The following is an 11,714-nucleotide window of genomic DNA, read 5'->3' on the forward strand; positions in this document are numbered from 1 at the left end:
CAAGACTTTGGAGAAATTACATGCTGAACTTCATGAAAACTAACGATAAAACACTGTGTGAGATCTACCTGAGTAACTTCTTTAAAACTGACAGCACAGGCCGAGTCCTTTTGTCCAAGATGGCGGCGCCGGGGGCGCTGCCTCCTGGGCTGCAGCCGCTGCCTCCGTGAGGGGCCTGCGGGCTGCCTGCCCACTGCGCCTGGGCCATGAAGTGGCAGAACGAGCTAGACTCCAGCCCGAGCGGGCGTGGCTTGTCATTGTCCGCAAAGGGGCCGCGGGAGCGCGAAGGGGAGGCAGAGGCGGGCGGGCGGCCAGCAGCACACGAGGCCTCAGGCGGCACCAGCACCCAGTTCCAGCGCGGACGCGTGACAAGCCCCGTGGCAGTGGCAGCGGCGGGACTCGCGACGGTCATGCTGCCGGGGATGCGAATCACCGGGCGAGCACCGGGCGCGCCCGGAGGCGGAGGACGCACCTGCAAGGCCTCGGGGGGCCCCGGGGCCGGCGGCGCGTCGCCCCGTGCATCTCCACTCCCGCCGCCCCCGCCGCCCCCCGGGGCGGAACCTGAGGGTCCCGGCTCCATGGTGGCTCTGGAATACAAGAAGCTCCTCATCAGTAGCCTGAGCCCCGCGCTGCCGGCCGAGCACCAGGAGGACCGGCTCTTCCACCAGTTCAAGCGCTTCGCGGAGATCAGCCTGCGCCTTTTGCACACCACGGAGCTGGGCCGCGTGGCCTACGTGAACATCCGGCACCCACAGGACGCGCGAGGCCCGGCAGCATGCCCTGGCCCGGCAGCTGCTGCTGTACGACCGGCCGCTCAAGGTGGAGCCGGTCTACCTGCAGCGGCGGCGACAGCGGGAGCAGCAGGCTCAGTAGCAGTAGCAGCGCCGCCAGCCTCCACACCGCCCCCAGGGCCTCCCATGCCCGCAGATCCGCTGGGCTACTTGCCGCCGCACTGGGGCTACCAGTGACAAGCAGTGCTCGCTGTCGCCTGTGGCCGCCCCGCCCCTGAGGAAGCCCTGCGCCCGGCACGCCGAGGCAGCCTTCGCCCTGGACGCTGTGGCCACCAAGGCCGTGGGACTGGGGCCTTGGACTACTATGGGTTGTACGACGACCTTGGGCGCCCCTACGGCTACCCGGCTGTGTGCCAGGAGGACCTGATGCCGGAGGATGACCAGAGAGCCACTCAAAAGCTCTTCATCGGGAACCTGGACCACAGTGTGTCTGAGGTGAAGCTCCGACGGGCCTTCGAGAAGTACGGTATCATCGAGGAGGTGGTCATCAAGAGGCCTGCCCGTGGCCAGGGGGTGCCTGTAGGGAAAAGGGACCAGTCAAAGAAACACACCCTGAGCAGAGCCAAAGAAACACACTTTGGCCCTGCAAGCAGAACCAAAGAAATGTACCCTGACCCTAAAACCAGTGCCAAAGGAACACACTTTGTCCCTGGAATCAGAGTCAGTGAAAATGTACCCTGGCCCTAAAATTGGAGGCAAAAGGCTAAAAAGGACCAGAGAAAGAAACACACTTTGGCCCTGAAAGCAGAGCCAAATCTGACCCTAATCCTGTGTAAAAAAGTAACCAATCCCGGAGCAGAGCTCTAGCCAATCTGAGCTCAGCACTGAAATCGGACCAATCCCTACTCTGGAAAAACTTCCCAATCCCTACATAAACCCTGTGTATGTTCAACGTGGCTGGTCCAGCTGTCTTCCAATAAACCCCTTTGGATGAGCTTCGGGTGAAGATCTTCTTTTGTGGCGGCGACAGAGCAGAGGCGACCCTGGGCAGAGCAGAGCAGAGCAGAGCAAGCAACTCTGTAACACTTGCCCGGGAAACCTTCCTTGGCAGAGTAGAGTTGTTACAACAATGTGTGTGAAACTACATGCTTAACTTCATGCAAACTAACGATACAATACTGTGTGTGAAAGTAATTGCAAAACTACATTAGAACTTACCATATAACAATCTATTAGAAACTACATACTTAACTTTTCAAAACTAACAATACAACACGGTGTATGAACCTACATGCGTAACCTCTTCAAAACAAACGATCCAACACTGTGTGTGAAACTTTGAGGTTGAATTCATGAGAACTTACCATATAACACCGTAATAGAAACTATGTGCTTATCTGCCTCGAAACTAACAATACAACACTGTGTGTGAAACTATGTGCTTAAATTCATGGAAGCTAACGATACAGCACTGTGTATGAAAGTATATGCTTAAATTCTTCAAAACTAACAAAACACCACTATGTGTGAAACTACATGCTTAACTTCTTCAAAACCAACGATACAACACTGTGTGTGAAACTACATGCTTAACTTCCTCAAAACTAATGAAACAACACTGTGTTTGAAACTAGGTGCTTAACTTCTTCAAAACTAACGACACAACACTGTGTGTGAAACTACATGCTTAAATTCTTCAAAACTAATGATACAACACGTGTGTGAAACTATGTGTTTAACTACATGAGAACTATACCATATAACACAGTATTAGAAACTACGTGCTTAACTTCTTCAAAACTAACCATAAAAACTGTCTGTGAAACTACATGATTAACCTCTTCAAAAATAATGATACCACACTGTGTGTGAAACTATGTGCTTAACTTCATGAGAACTTACCATATAAATCTGTATTAGAAACAACGTGCTTATCTTCTTCAAAACTAAGGATACAACCCTGTGTGTGAAACTATGTGCTCAACTTCATCAAAATTAACGATACGACACTGTGTGTGAAACTATGTGCTTAATTTCAGGAAATCTAACTATATAACACTATATGAGAAACTATGTACTTACCTTCATGAAAACTAAGGATACAACACTGTGTGTGAATCTATATGCTTAACTTCATCAAAACTAACGACACAACACTGTGTGTGAAACTACATGCTTAACTTCTTCAAAACTAACGACACAACACTGTGTGTAAAACTACATGCTTAACTTCTTCAAAACTAATGATGCAAAACTGAGTGTGAAACTACATGCTTAACTTCTTCAAAACTAACGATACAACACTGTGTGTGAAACTATGAGGTTGAATTCATGAGAACTTACCACATAACACTGTATTAGAAACTATGTGCTTATCTGCCTCGAAACTAACAATACAACACTGTGTGTGAAACTATGTGCTCAACTCCATGGAAGCTAATGATACAACACTGTGTATGAAACTACATGCTTAAATTGTTCAAAACTAACAATACAACACTGTGTATGAAACTACATGCTTAACTTCTTCAAAACCAACGATACAACACTGTGTGGGAAACTACATGCTTAACTTCTTCAAAACTAACGATACAACACTGTGTGTGAAACTATGTGTTTAACTACATGAGAACGTAACCATATAACACAGTATGTAGAAACTACGTGCATAACTTCTTCAAAACTAACGATACAAAACTGTGTGTGAAACTACATGCTTAACCTCTTCAAAAATAACGATAGAACACTGTGTGTGAAACTACAAGTTTAACTTCTTCAAAACTAACGATACAACACTGTGTGTGAATCTACATGCTTAACTTCTTCAAAACGTAATGATACAACACCGTGTGTGAAACTATGTGTTTAAATTCATGAGAACTTACCATATGATGCTCTTTTAGACACTACGTGCTTATCTTCTTTAAAACTAAGGATACAACACTGTGTGTGAAACTACATGCTTAACTACTTCAAAAGTAACGATAAAACACCGTGCATGAAACTATGTGCTTAAGTACATGACAACTTACCATATAACACTGTATTAGAAACTAGGTGCTTAACTTCTTCAAAACTAACGATACAGCACTGTGTGTGAAAATACATGTTTAACTTCTTCAAAACTAACGATAGAACACTGTTTGTGAAACTACATGCTTAACTTCTTCAGAACTAACCATAAAACACTGTGTGTAAAGCTATGAGCTTAACTTCATGAGAATGAATCATATAACAGTGTATTAGAAACTAGGTGCTTTTCTTCTTCGAAACTAAGGTTACAACACTGTGTGAAACTATGTGCATAACTTCAAGACAACTTACCCTATAACACTGTCACAGAAACTACGTGGTTATCATCTTTGAAACTAACGATAAACACTGTGTGTGAAACTATGTGCTTAACTTCTTCAAAACTAAGGACACAACACTGTGTGTGAAACTACATGCTTAACTTCTTCAAAACTAACGACACAACACTGTGTGTAAAACTACATGCTTAACTTCTTCAAAACTAATGATGCAAAACTGAGTGTGAAACTACATGCTTAATTTCTTCAAATGTAATGATACAACACTGTGTGTGAAACTATGTGTTTAAATTCATTAGAACTTACCATATGATGCTCTGTGTAGACACTACGTGCTTAACTTCTTCAAAACTAAGGATACAACACTGTGTGTGAAACTACATGCTTAACTTCTTCAAAAGTAACGATAAAACACTGTGCATGAAACTATGTGCTTAACTACTTGAGAACTTACCATATAACACTGTATTAGAAACTAGGTGCTTAACTTCTTCAAAACAAACGATACAACACTGTGTGTGAAAATACATGTTTAACTTCTTCAAAACTAACGATAGAACACTGTTTGTGAAACTACATGCTTAACTTCTTCAGAACTAACGATACAACACTGTGTGTGAAACTATGATGCTTAACTTCATGAGAACTGAACCATATAACAGTGTATGTAGAAACTAGGTGCTTATCTTCTTCGAAACTAAGGTTACAACACTGTGTGTGAAACTATGTGCATAACTTCATGACAACTTACCATATAACACTGTCCTAGAAACTACGTGGTTAACTATCTTCAAAACTAACGATACAACACTGTGTGTGAAACTATGTGCTTAACTTCTTCAAAACTAACGATACAACACTGTGTGTGAAACTACATACTTAACTTCTTCAAAACTAACGATACAACACTGTGTGTAAAACTACATGCTTAACTTCTTCAAAACTAATGATACAACACTGTGTGTGTAACTACATGCTTAACTTCTTCAAAACTAACGATACAACACTGTGTGTGAAACTATGATGCTTGAACTTCATGAGAAATTAACCATATAACACTCTATGTAGAAACTATGTGCTTAACTGCTTCAAAACTAACGATACAACACTGTGTGTGAAACTATGTGCTTAACTTCATCAAAACTAATGATACAACACTGTGTGTGAAACTACATGCTTAACTTCTTCAAAACTAACGATACAACACTGTGTATGAAACTACATGCTTAACTTCTTCAAAACTAACGATACAACACTGTGTGTGAAACTACATGCTTAACTTCTTCAAAACTAACGATACAACACTGTGTGTGAAGCTATGTCTTTAACTACATGAGAACGTACCATATAACACAGTATTAGAAACTACGTGCATAACTTCTTCAAAACTAACTATACAACACTGTGTGTGAAACTACATGCTTAACCTCTTCAAAACTAACGATAGAACACTGTGTGTGAAACTACATGTTTAACTTCTTCAAAACTAACGATACAAAACTGTGTTTGAAACTACATGCTTAACTTCTTCAAAACTAACGATACAACACTGTGTGTGAATCTACATGCTTAACTTCTTCAAAACGTAATGATACAACACTGTGTGTGAAACTATGTGCTTAACTTCATTAGAACTTGCCACATAACACTGTATTAGAAGCTACGTATTTATCTTCTTTGAAACTAACGATAGAACACTGTGTGTGAAACTATGTGCTTATATACATGAGAATTTACCATATAACACTGTTTGTGAAACTAGGTGCTTAACTTCTTCAAAACTAACAATGCAACATTGTGTGTAAATCTATGTGCTTAATTTCTCCAAAACTAACGATACAACTCTGTGTGTGAAACTATATGCTTCAATTCTTCAAACTAACGATACAACACCGTGTGTGAAACTATGTGCTTACCTTCATTAGAACTTACATTATAACACTCTATGAGAAACTACGTACTTATCTTCTTCAAAACTAACGATACAACACGGTGTGTGAAACTATTTGCTTAACTTCATGAAATCTAACTATATAACACTATATGATAAACTACGTACTTATCTTCATGAAAACTAACGACAGAACACAGTGTGTGAAATTTCATGCTTACCTTCTTCAGGACTAACGATACAACACTGTGTGTGATATTATGTGCTTAACTTCTTCAAAACTAACGCTACAAAACAGTGTGTGAAACTACATGTTTAAATTCTTCAAAACTAATGATACAACACTGTGTGTGAAACTATGGGAATAACTACATGAGAACTTACACTATAACACTCTATGAGAAACTGCGTACTTATCTTCTTCAAAACTAACAATACAACACGGTGTGTGAAACTGCATACATAACTTATTCAAAACTAACGATACAACTCTGTGTGTGAAACTATGTGCATAACTACATGAGAACTTACATTATAACACTCTATGAGAAACTGCGTACTTATCTTCTTCAAAACTAACGATACAACACGGTGTGTGAAACTGCATACTTAACTTCTTCAAAACTAACGATACAACACAGTGTGTGAAACTATGTGCTTTACTTCATGAAATCTAACTTTATAACACTATATGAGAAACTTTGTACTAAACAGCATGAAAACTAACGATACAACTCTGTGTGTGAAACTACATGCTTCACTTCTTCAAACTAATGATACAACACCTTGTGTGAAACTATGTGCTTAACTTCATGATCTAACTATATTACACTAAATGAGAAACTATGTACTTATCTTCATGAAAACTAACGACAGAACACTGTGTTTGAAACTTCATGCTTACCTTCTTCAGGACTAACGATACAACACTGTGTGTGAAATTATGTGCTTAACTTCTTCAAAACTAACGCTACAAAACAGTGTGTGAAGCTACATGTTTAAATTCTTCAAAACTAACGATACAACACTGTGTGTGAAACTACATGCTTAACTTCTTCAAAACTAACGATACATCACTGTGTGTGAAAGTATGTGCTTAACGTCTTCAAAACTAAAGATACAACATTGTATGTGAACGTATTTGCTTATCTTCATGAGAACTTACCATATAACACTGTATTAGAACCTACATGCTTATCTTCTTCAAAACTAACGATACAACACTGTGGGTGAATCTATGTGCTTAACTTCATGAAATCTAACTATATAACACTATATGATGAAACTACGTACTTATCTTCTTCAAAACTAATGATAGAACACTGTGTGTGAAACTACATGCTTACCTTCTTTAGAACTAACGATACAACACTGTGTGTGAAACTATGTGCTTAACTTCTTCAAAACTAACGATACAACACTGTGTGTGAAACTACATGCTTAACTTCTTCAAAACTAACGATACAACACCGTGTGTGAAACTATGTGGTTAACTTCTTCAAAACTAACGATACAACACAGTGTGTGAAACTACATGCTTAACTTCTTCAAAACTAATCATACAACACTGTGTGTGAATCTATATGCTTAACTTCTTCAAAACTAACGATACAACACTGTGTGTGAAACTACATGCTTCACTTCTTCAAACCAAATGATACAACACCGTGTGTGAAACTATGTGGTTAACTTCTTCAAAACTAACGATACAACACTGTGTGTGAAACTACATGCTTAACTTCTTCAAAACTAACGATACAACACCGTGTGTGAAAGTATGTGCTTAACTTCTTCAAAACTAAAGATACAACACTGTATTTGAACGTATTTGCTTATCTTCATGAGAACTTACCATATAACACTCTACTAGAATCTACATGCTTATCTTCTTAGAAACAATCGATACAACACTGTGGGTGAATCTATGTGCTTAACTTCATGAAATCTAACTATATAACACTATATGAGAACTACGCACTTATCTTTATGAAAACTTATGACAGAACACTGTGTGTGAAACTATATGCTTACCTTCTTCAGGACTAACGATGCAACACTGTGTGTGAAATTATGTGCTTAACTTCTTCAAAACTAACGCTACAAAACAGTGTGTGAATCTACATATTTAACTTCTTCAAAACTAATGATACAACACTGTGTGTGAAACTATATGAATAACTACATGAGAACTTACATTATAACACTCTATGAGAAACTACGTACTTATCTTCTTCAAAACTAATGATACAACACGGTGTGTGAAACTACATGCTTAAGTTCTTCAAACTAACGATACAACACCGTGTGTGAAACTATGTGCTTAACTTCATTAGAACTTACCATATAACACTGTATTAGAACCTACGTGCTTATCTTCTTTGAAACTAACGATACAACACTGTGTGTGAAACTATGTGCTTAACTTCATGAAATCTAACTATATAACACTATATGAGAAACTATGTACTTAACTATCATGAAAACTAACGATACAACTCTGTGTGTGAAACTACATGCTTCACTTCTTCAAAACTAACGATACAACACCGTGTGTGAAACTATGTGGTTAACTTCTTCAAAACTAACGATACAACACTGTGTGTGAAACTACATGCTTAACTTCTTCAAAACTAACGATACAACACTGTGTGTGAAACTACATGCTTAACTTCTTCAAAACTAACGATACAACACTGTGTGTGAAACTACATGCTTAACTTCTTCAAAACTAACGATACAACACTGTGTATGAAACTATGTGGTTAACTTCTTCAAAACTAACGATACAACACTGTGTGTGAAACTACATGCTTAACTTCTTCAAAACTAATGATACAACACTGTGTGTGAAACTACATGCTTAACTTCTTCAAAACTAACGATACAGGACTCTGTGTTTAACTATGTGCTTAACTTCATGAGAACTTACCATATAACACTGTATTAGAAACTACAGTGCTTATCTTCTTCAAAACTAACGATACAACACTGTGTGTGAAACTATGTGCTTAACTTCATCGAAATCTAACTATATAACACTATATGAGAAACTACATGCTTAACATCATTCAAAACTAACGATACAACACTGTGTGTGAAACTATGTGCTTAACTTCATGAAATCTAACTATATAACACTATATGAGAAACTACGTACTTAACATCATGAAAACGAACGATACAACTCTGTGTGTGAAACTACATTCTTAACTTCTTCAAAACTAATGACACTACACTGTGTGTGAAACTACATGCCTAACTTCTTCAAAACTAACGATACAACACTGTGTGTGAAACTACATGCTTAACTTCTTCAAAACTAACGATACAACACAGTGTAAGAAACTATGTGCCTAATTTTATGAAAACTAACCATGCAAGACTTTGGAGATACTACATGCTGAACTTCATGAAAACTAACGATAAAACACTGTGTGAGATCTCCCTGAGTAACTTCTTTAAAACTGACAGCACACGCCGAGTCCTTATGTCCAAGATGGCGGCGCCAGGGGCGCAGCCTCCTGGGCTGCAGCTGCTGGTTCTGTGAGGGGCCTGCGGGCTGCCTGCCCACTGCGCCTGGGCCAAGAAGTGGCAGAACGAGCTAGACTCCAGCCCGAGCGGGCGTGGCTTGCCGTTTTCAGCAAATGGGCCGCGGGAGCGCGAAGGGGAGGCAGAGGCTGGCGGGCGGCCAGCAGCACACGAGGCCTCAGGCAGCACCAAGCACCCAGTTCCAGCACGGACGCGTGACAAGCCCCGCGGCAGTGGCAGCGGAGGGACTCGCGACGGTCAAGCTGCTGGGGATGCTAATCACCGGGCGAGCACCGGGCGCGCCCGGAGGCGGAGGACGCACCTGCAAGGCCTCGGGGGGGCCCAGGGGCCAGTGGCGCATCGCCCCACGCATCTCCACTCCCGCTGCCCCCGCCGCCCCCGCCGCCGCCCGGGGCGGAACCTGAGGGTCCTGGCTCCACGGTGGCTCTGGAATACAAGAAGTTCCTCATCAGTAGCCTGAGCCCAGCGCTGCTGGCCGAGCACCAGGAGGACCGGCTCTTCCACCAGTTCAAGCGCTTCGCGGAGATCAGCCTGCGCCTTTCGCACACCCCGGAGCTGGGCCGCGTGGCCTACGTGAACTTCCGGCACCCACAGGACGCGCGAGGCCCGGCAGCATGCCCTGGCCCGGCAGCTGCTGCTGTACGACCGGCCGCTCAAGGTGGAGCCGGTCTACCTGCACGGCGGCGACAGCGGGAGCAGCAGGCTCAGTAGCAGTAGCAGTGCCGCCACATCCACACCGCCCCCAGGGCCTCCCACGCCCGCCGATCCGCTGGGCTACTTGCCGCTGCACTGGGGCTACCAGGACAAGCAGTGCTCGCTGTCGCCTGTGGCCGCCCCGCCCCTGAGGAAGCCCTGCGCCCGGCATGCCGTGGCAGCCTTCGCCCTGGACACTGTGGCCACCAAGGCCATGGGACTGGGGCCTTGGACTACTATGGGTTGTACGACGACCTTGGGCGCCCCTACGGCTACCCGGCTGTGTGCGAGGAGGACCTGATGCCGGAGGATGACCAGAGAGCCACTCAAAAGCTCTTCATCGGGAACCTGGACCACAGTGTGTCTGAGGTGGAGCTCCGCCGGGCCTTCGAGAAGTACGGTATCATCGAGGAGGCGGTCATCAAGAGGCCTGCCCGTGGCCAGGGGGGTGCCTGTAGGGAAAAGGGACCAGTCAAAGAAACACACCCTGAGCAGAGCCAAAGAAACACACTTTGGCCCTGCAACCAGAACCAAAGAAATGTACCCTGACCCTAATACCAGTGCCAAAGGAACACACTTTGTCCCTGGAATCAGAGTCAGTGAAAATGTACCCTGGCCCTAAAATTGGAGGCAAAAGGCTAAAAAGGACCAGAGAAAGAAACACACTTTGGCCCTGAAAGCAGAGCCAAATCTGACCCTAATCCTGTGTAAAAAAGTAACCAATCCCAGAGTAGAGCTCTAGCCAATCTGAGCTCAGCACTGAAATCGGACCAATCCCTACTCTGGAAAAACTTCCCCAATCCCTATATAAACCCAGTGTATGTTCAACGTGGCTGGTCCAGCTGTCTTCCAATAAACCCCTTTGGATGAGCTTCGGGTGAAGATCTTCTTTTGTGGCGGCGACAGAGCAGAGGCGACCCTGGGCAGAGCAGAGCAAGCAACTCTGTAACACTTGCCCGGGAAACCTTCCTTGGCAGAGCAGAGTTGTTACCACACTGTGTGTGTGAAACTACATGCTTAACTTCATCCAAACTAACGATACAATACTGTGTGTGAAAGTAATTGCAAAACTACATTAGAACTTACCATATAACAATCTATTAGAAACTACATACTTAACTTTTCAAAACTAACAATACAACACGGTGTATGAACCTACATGCTTAACCTCTTCAAAACAAACGATCCAACACTGTGTGTGAAACTATGAGGTTGAATTCATGAGAACTTACCATATAACACTGTATTAGAAACTATGTGCTTATCTGCCTCGAAACTAACAATACAACACTGTGTGTGAAACTATGTGCTTAACTTCATGGAAGCTAACGATACAGCACTGTGTATGAAATTACATGCTTAAATTCTTCAAAACTAACAATACACCACTATGTGTGAAACTACATGCTTAACTTCTTCAAAACCAACGATACAACACTGTGTGTGAAACTACATGCTTAACTTCCTCAAAACCAACAAAACAACACTGTGTTTGAAACTAGGTGCTTAACTTCTTCAAACCTAACGATACAACACTGT

General features: G+C 42.6%; 1 pseudogene; it reads left to right on the plus strand.

Annotated features, from left to right (window-relative positions):
- Nucleotides 1-206: 206 nt before the first annotated feature.
- Nucleotides 207-10,629, plus strand: LOC121138087 (annotated as a pseudogene).
- Nucleotides 10,630-11,714: the final 1,085 nt, after the last annotated feature.

The sequence above is a fragment of the Mesocricetus auratus genome, unplaced genomic scaffold, assembly GCF_017639785.1.
Source record: "Mesocricetus auratus isolate SY011 unplaced genomic scaffold, BCM_Maur_2.0 contig_9360_pilon_obj, whole genome shotgun sequence".
Taxonomy (NCBI): Eukaryota; Metazoa; Chordata; class Mammalia; order Rodentia; family Cricetidae; genus Mesocricetus; species Mesocricetus auratus.